The sequence below is a fragment of the Grammomys surdaster genome, unplaced genomic scaffold (assembly GCF_004785775.1).
Source record: "Grammomys surdaster isolate TR1022 unplaced genomic scaffold, NIH_TR_1.0 751, whole genome shotgun sequence".
Classification (NCBI taxonomy): Eukaryota; Metazoa; Chordata; class Mammalia; order Rodentia; family Muridae; genus Grammomys; species Grammomys surdaster.
Window position 1 is genome coordinate 1046456 of NW_021605170.1, and position 8134 is coordinate 1054589.

General features: G+C 41.6%; 1 protein-coding gene and 1 long non-coding RNA gene across 6 annotated transcripts in view; both read left to right on the top strand.

The window, feature by feature from the left end:
• The window catches only part of LOC114633745, a 10820-nt gene extending 5001 nt beyond the window's left edge, over positions 1 to 5819 (top strand). The window contains exon 2 of the long non-coding RNA XR_003713234.1: positions 5580 to 5819. This is a non-coding gene — a long non-coding RNA (uncharacterized LOC114633745). The remainder of the gene's footprint in view (positions 1 to 5579) is intronic.
• Evi5 (ecotropic viral integration site 5) overlaps positions 1 to 8134 on the top strand; it is a 150910-nt gene that overhangs the window by 18728 nt on the left and 124048 nt on the right. The window lies entirely within an intron of this gene.

Below are 8134 nucleotides of genomic sequence, written 5' to 3' on the forward strand. Positions count from 1 at the left end.
CTCATTGTCCTCATGCTGTATATATCCTTGTGACTGTTCACTTTTGGTCTGCTTTCTTCACTAGCTCTGTGAAAGGAATATACCTATTTTGCTCATGACTTTATTTCTAGTTACATTTTATTTATTATTTAATGTGTATGCACGTAGGCATGAGTGTGTCATGGCAGGTGTATAAAGTTTAGAGGACAATACACAGCAGTCTGTTTTCTCCTAGAGTGTGAGTCCCAGAGATTGAACTAGATTGTCAGGTTTGGCAAGTGCCTTTACCCATTGACCCATCTTACCATTCCTCATTTAAAAGTGATACTTCACAGTAGATCTTACATAAAATGTCTTCAGCTATTTCAGGAGGCATATATATATAGTAAAAAACTGTACCTTTTCAGATAACTGTTAGTTATATGGAGAGAAGGTAAAAAAAAAAAATTGGTCATATACCCCTGTAGAAATTAAGAATCAGTTCAGTGAAGCATAATCTGTGAATTCAGCTGCACTTCTGCAAACTCTGCACTTGATTGTTTACGTGGTATTTTTACATTGTCTTGGTCATAGTATCCCTTACAACAGTAGAAAAGTAACTAAGAGAGATGTTGGTACCAGGGACTGGACTATTTCTGAGATAGGCCTGATCATGCTTCTTATAAGAGGAAAGTATACTTTGGACAAGTAAAGTGGTTGAATGCTGAAGTGAGGCTTCATGGGCCATCCTAGTAGAAGCTTGGGAAACAGTAGTCCTAAGAGGAGCATGGACTGTGGAGGCCCAGAGAGATTTCGGAGGGCAACAGTATTAGCTTAACTGTGTTAGAGACCATTTTTTTGATATTTTGCCAAGAATATGGTTGTTTTCTGCCCTTTTCCAGATAAGTCTGCTGGAGAGGTTGAATGATCCTTTCACACTAGCTGCCTAAGACCATCCTCCATATCAGATATTTATAACAGTAGCATAATTACAGTTATGAAGTAGCAATGAAAATAATTTTATAGTTGTGGATCACTACATGAACTTAACTTAAAGGGTTGTAGCATTAGGAAGGTTGAGAACCCCCATTTTAGACTAATATCATTTGCAGAGGAGATTTCAAGACAGCCTAATATTGACTGTGTCATGTGGTTATCAGTAATCTTATGCAGATCTACATTGACAAAGAGCATGCAGGGCAAAAAGTAAGACAAAATGTCCAGTTTGAGTAGAGCAAGAGCCCCAGAAGATTTAATGTTGGAGCCAAGTCTTAAATGCTCAAAAAGATAGGGAGACAGACTAAGGGGAATGGTGTCCTTAGGGTGATTAGGGTAACCCTACAACTTGTGAAAAGAAAAAGGCTTAAGGAATTATTTGTTCCTAAGGAATTATTTGTTCCAAAGGAAAGTTTGTGTAAATCTAACTTAAAAGGGGCCAGATTCCAGTCCAAGCAGAAAGAAGAACCTGGCAGGATGGGCCCCTAGTTCTGAATTATTGTTTTTTAGGATACAGGAGTAAAGGGTTTGTGGAATCATCCTCCACAATTAAGGCCAGGTATGTGGCAGGGCAGTCCTAGCATGGAGGCCCGGCAAGGCCATCTTGTGAAGCTGTGAAAGTGAGGGCTGGATTGTGTTGGAGACCCTGTAGCTACTGGAGATGTCAGAGCTTTGGGATGCCTTCCAGGGAAAGCTGCATAAAGGAAGTGGAACCATCCCAACAGAAAAATGTGTAGTAGTCAGCAAAGCTAGGAGTGGGAGATCCAAAGATCCGTCTAAGTCTATTGACATCAGACAAAAAGAGGTACAGTTTGCCTGCCCTGCTGCTCACCTGTCTTGCTTTGGTCCAGTGTTTGCTCATTATGTCTCTTTCCACCCTCTTTGGAATAATAATGTGTATTCTGTGCCACTGTGTGTTGGAAGTATGTAATTTGCTTTTTGAATTTACAGGGGGGTTATAGTTAAAAGATTGCTTTGAGTCCCAGACAGCACTTTGGTTTTTGGACTTGTAAACAGTGTTGAGACTGTGAAAGAACTATGGGACTCTTGAAATTAGATTAAATGCATTTTGCATTATATATGTCTACACGTCCATGGGGCCAGGGAGTGGAATATGGTGGTTTGAGTGAATAGCCTCTATAGGATCATATATTTGAATGCTTGGTCCCTAGCTGGTAGAACTGTTTTGGGGAGGTTTCTTAGGATTTCTGTTGCTGTGAAGAGACACCATGTTCAAGGCAACTCTTATAGTGGAAAATACTTAGTTGGGGACTTATTTACAGTTTCACAGGCTAAGTCCATTATCATTAAGACAGGGAACACGGTAGCATGCAGGTAGGCCTGGTGCTGGAGAAGTAGCTATGAGCTTTATATCTTGGTCCTCAAGCAGCAGGTAGAGAGAGACTGGGACTGGAATAGACTTTTCAAAGCTAAAAGCCCACCCCATTGACACTCCTTGTTTAACAAGGGCACTCCTATGCTAATAAGGACACGTATTTCTAAAACTATCCCAGTAGTTTACCAACTGGGAATGAAGCACACAAATGTCTGTCTCTGTCTCTGTCTCTCTCCCTCCCTCCCTCCCTCCCTCCCTCCCTCCCTCCCTCCCTCCCTCCCCCCTCCTTCCCTCTCGCCTTCCTTCTTTCTCCCTCCCTTCCCCCTCCCTCTTTCCTTCCCTCCCTTCCTCTTCCCTTTCTTTCCCTCCCTCTCCTACCCTCCCTCTCTTCTCTTCTTGCTTTGGCTCTGATGCAAGCTCTCAGCTGCTGCTCCAGTGCATGCCTGCCTATCTGTTAACTGTACCACCCTTATGGTGATGGACTCACCCCCTGAGACTATAAGCAAGCCCGAAATTAAATGCTTTCTTTTATAAGTTCCCTTGGTCATAATGTCTCTTCATAGCAATAGAACAGTGGCCAAGACAACTGGATAGCGAAAATGTGTTACATATAAGCAATGGGGCTTTATTCATCCATAAAGAAGAAAACAGTCCTGTTGTCTCCAGGAAAATGGTTGGAACCTGGAGGTCACATGTTAAGTAACAGAGGACATCATTAAACAGATGTAGGCATGTGTCTTTGTAGTCTATCATCTGAAACCAACTACTCAAATACTCTTTCTCCCCTCTTCCCCTTTCCCCGTCTCTTCCTCCAAACATATGTAGGCATGGTGGCACAAGCCTTTAATGGGAGCATTTGGGAGGCAGAGACAGGTACATCTCTATGATTTGAAGCCAGCCTGGTCTATATAGGTCCAAGACAGCCAGAGCTACATAGAATGACTGTCTTTTTTTTTTGGTTTTTCGAGACAGGGTTTCTCAGTGTAGCCCTGGCTGTCCTGAAACTCACTCTGTAGACCAGACTGGCCTCGAACTTAGAAATCCGCCTGCCTCTGCCTCTCAAGTGCTGGGATTAAAGGCGTGCGCCACCAACGCCCTGCTGAATGACTGTCTTAAAACAGACAAAACCAAAGCAAAATCTCCCTCCCCACCCCCAAAGTTGGAATCTGAGGAGGAAGACAAACTAAAATGAAAAGGGGAAATGTGGAGAAAGGATGTACTTGAAAGCTGCAGAGATGACTCAGCAGTTAAGAGCACTTGTTACTCCTGCAGATGACCTGGGTTTAGTTCTCAGCACCTATATGGTGGGTCACAGTTATGTTACTTCAGTTCTAGGGGATCTGACATCCACTTTTTTCGACCTCTGGGTACAAGGCACACATGTGATATACATACATGAAGGCAAAACACTCACATATAAAATTAAATGTAAGAAAAATTGTAAAAGGTCTTAGAGTGAGTAGATACGATCACTGTACACATACATGTGTGTTACAATAAACCTCTCTGTACAATTAATCTTTGATAATCAAAAACAGTTATATTACACAGCTTCCTTTCAGAGACTACATGCTAGGGAACAGGAAAGGGAGGAAAGAAAAGCTGAAAATTTCAAAGCAAGTTAACAAAAAATTATAACAGGACAATCATAACATGAAGAGTCATTTTATGATACATGGAATTGTAAAGTCTAAGAGCAAAGCTAAAAAAACCCTCTAGCATTGCATCTGGTCTAGTTATGCATGCCTATAATCCCAACACTTAGAAAGCGGAGGCAAGAGGGTTCCATGTGTCATGCTATAATGGGGTACATAGTGAGACACTGACCATGTTAATTAGGGTTTCTATTGTTAGGATAAGGCACTATGACTAAAACCAAAACAAACAGAAAATAAGTTGTGGAGGAAAGGTTTTATTTGGTTTACACTTCCATATCACTGTTCATTATTAAAGGAGGTCAGGATGTGAACTCAAACAGATCAGGGACCTGGGGGCAGGAGCTGATGCAGAGTGTTTAGAGGGGTGCTGTTTACTGGCTCAGCCTGCTTTCTTGTAGAACCCAGGACCATCAGCCCAGGGATGGCACTACCAACAATGGATTGGGTCTTCCCTCATCAATTATTAGTTAAGAATATGTCTTACAGCCGGATCTTATGGAGTAGTTTTCTCAATTGAGGTTTCCTCCTTTCAGGTAACTAGTTTGTGTGTCAAGCCAGTCCCAAAACAAATCCCAAAAAAGCTCAATGGAAAAGTGCCTGCAACTCTGTGTAAAGATCAAGAGTTCACATCCTAGTGTCATCCCAGAATGAGTGTGCTGGCATGCACTTGTAACTCCAGCATGGGTTAGGACAGGATGAGTGAGAAGGAGCTTGTTGACTTGCCAGTGTGAACACTAGATGAGCTCTGGGTTCAGGGATAGACCCTGCCTCAAACAAGATGGAGAGTGACAGGAAAACCTCTGGCACCAGTGTACATGCACAAGTGTACACACACACCTGTCCACAATATCCTACAAACACACATACACACACCACCACCACCACCACCACCACCACCACACAGAGTTAGTTCTAGGGTCTAAAATACAGGAGAACAGTGTCTTAAAAATCTTGAAAGCAGTGAGAGCAGTGTTTGAGTGTTTGGTGGTGTTTGCCTTTTTTGGGGGGGTTGTTTTACTCATGTTTATTATTATTTTTTATGTTAATTTTTTAGTTTTTGAAATTAAAATATAATTATTTTGTGTTCACCCTTTGATTTCCTCTCTGTGATCTCCCTGCTCTCAAATTTATGGCCTCTATTTTAATTGTTCTCTCTCTCTCTCTCTTTCTCTCTCTCTCTCTCTCTGTGTGTGTGTGTGTGTGTATATTTCTAGATACATAAACACAACCTGCTCAGTCGGTACAGTTACCTGTAACATTTGACTTAAGGGCTGACCTCTGTAGTGCCCAGCTCCAATTGATACAACCCAACTCCTGTACCTAAAGCTCAAGATCATAGTGGAAGAAAGCAGAAAGGTTGTAAGAACCAAAGGATTAGGGAATTTGCTGTCACATTTTGTTTCCTAGAAATATCAGAGTAGACATGATGAAATGCATGAGATCTCATCAGCATGACTGCCTAAAGAAGGCCTGAACAAGGATGACACCAAAAGATATACTAATATGAAAGATGGAAATTTTATGGGGCCTTAGCCCTAAACATAGAACTACAGGCAACTCATAAGTCACAGGAAGTCCCTGAAACTGACCAGATTCAAATGGTCTGTCTGTTTCTCCTCCTTTCCCCCAAGGTTACATAAACAGTAAGAACTGCTGAGGAGAACAGACTAGCCTGCTGCCTGGAAGAGACTCAGACCTGCCTGAAGGAGAAATTTTCTGACCTGTTGAGCTCTCTGCAAGTAGTATAATAAACTCCAGGGTTCCTGCTCTTGGTGATGTTACTGTCTTTGAGTTGTCCCTGCCCTACCCTTGCCCTTTTACCTATACTCTTGTGAATAACTCTAATAAACTCATTGGTTTACCAGATTGGACTTTGGTGGTATCATTACTTTGGTCCTGTCATTGGTTCCCTCTTGAGTAAATGTTTGTATTGAGTCTCAAATGAAAATAGTGTACATATCCCTAATCGTTTACCTAAAGCAGTGGTTTTTCAACCTTCCTGATGCTGTGATGCTTTAACACCTCATATTGTGGTGACTTCTAACCATAAAATTATTTTCATTACTACTTCATAACTGTCATTTTGCTGCTGTTATAAATTATAAATATCTGTGTTTTCCAATGTTCTTAGAGGACCCCTGTAAAAAGGTTGTGTCAACCTTCAAGGGGGTCCTGACCTACAATTTGAGAACTGCTGACCTGAAGTATGACTCAGTGACTTAGTATATTTATTCATACATGCAACTATTGTCATAGTCAATTTAAAATCAATTCCTGTCACCTCAGAGAGGTGACACTGTTATACGTTAGTGTTTGCTGCTCTGCTCCTCTGCTCTTGTCAGTTCTCCCTCATCAGACTCTTCTGGCTGCACACATCCCTATAGTGGACATTTCATTCAAATGGAGTCATACTGTGCAGTCTGGATTCCACTTCTTCCATCTAGTACACTGTTTCAGGGTTAATCAATGCTCTAGAATCCATTGGTGTTTCATTCTTTTAATGGCTGTGAACTAATTTTCCACATTTAATTTAATCAGGGATTGTTTGCCACTGACCTAAGAGCTCTTATCCCTTTCTTTACTGAATATTTTAGCCTATTTCAATAATTTTTCTTTATGCATGTAGATGTTTTGCTTGAATTTATGTCTGCACCACATGTGTCCTGGTGCCCAGGGAGGCCAGAAGAAGTTGTCAATTTCTGGAAGTAGAGTTACAGACAGTCGTGAGTTTCCATGTGTTTGTTAGGAGTTGAACCTGAATCCTCTGGAAGAGCAGCCGGTGCTTTTAACTGCTGAGTGATCTCTCCAGCTCAAGTTTTTCCTAGCTGTCTTAGTTTGGGTTTTATTGCTTTGAAGAGACACTATGACTAAGTCAGCTCTTATAAAGGAAAACTTTTAATTGGGGCTGGCTTACAATTTCAGAGTTCCAGTCCATTATTATTGTGACAGGAAGCATGCAGGCAGATATGGTATTGGAGAAGGAGCTTAGAGTTCTACATCTTGATCCAAAAGCAGCCAGGAGGAGACTAGATTCCACACTGGGTGGAGCTTGAGCATAGGAGACCTCAAAGCCCACCTCCACGGTGACACACTTCCTTTAACAAGGCCACACCTACTTGGACAAGGCTACACCCCCTAATAGTACCATTCCCATAGGCCAAGAGTTTGAACGTATGAGTCTGTGGGGACCATTCCTATTCAGAGCACCACACTATCTTAATTAAGAGCTATTTTCTAGGCTCCAGACTTTAGTATAGTTTTTTTGGGTCTGAGATTTTAACTCCTGTTCTTGTACCTATCATACCTTCAGGCAAGTAAAAAAGATCCCCCCACCTTTATATATTTGAATCTGCTGTTTCCTTAAAAACAAGTTCCCTATTAGTCTTTACTAATAGCTGAGAAATTTAATTTTCTGGTTTTGCTTTAAGCATTGTTAATATTTTAATTTAATAACAGCATGATGCTGTTCCAGCTACTGGAGTTGTATAACAAAACACCATCATACTTAGTGACTTTATATAATCATTGAGGTGTGTGAGCATCTCCTATGAGTCAGGGATTTAGAAAGAACATTGAGGAGACTGGCTGCCCTTGCAGTCTGCTTTCCGCCCAGGATCAGTTGGAATGTGTTCATGTGCATGGTTGGAATGTGCTCATGTGCATGGTTGAAATGTGTTCATGTGCATGGTTGGAATGTGCTCATGTGCATGGTTGAAATGTGCTCATGTGCATGGTTGAAATGTGCTCATGTGCATGGTTGGAATGTGTTCATGTGCATGGTTGAAATGTGTTCATGTGCGTGGTTGAAATGTGTTCATGTGCATGGTTGGAATGTGTTCATGTGCATGGTTGGAATGTGTTCATGTGCATGGTTGGAATGTGTTCATGTGCATGGTTGAAATGTGTTCATGTGCATGGTTGGAATGTGCTCATGTGCATGGTTGAAATGTGCTCATGTGTGGTTGAAATGTGCTCATGTGCATGGTTGGAATGTGGTCATGTGCATGGTTGGAATGTGCTCATGTGCATGGTTGAAATGTGCTCATGTGCATGGTTGGAATGTGCTCATGTGTGTGGTTGGAATGTGCTCATGTGCATGGTTGGAATGTGTTCATGCGCATGGTTGAAATGTGTTCATGTGTGTGGTTGGAATGTGCTCATGCGCATGGTTGAAATGTGTTCATGT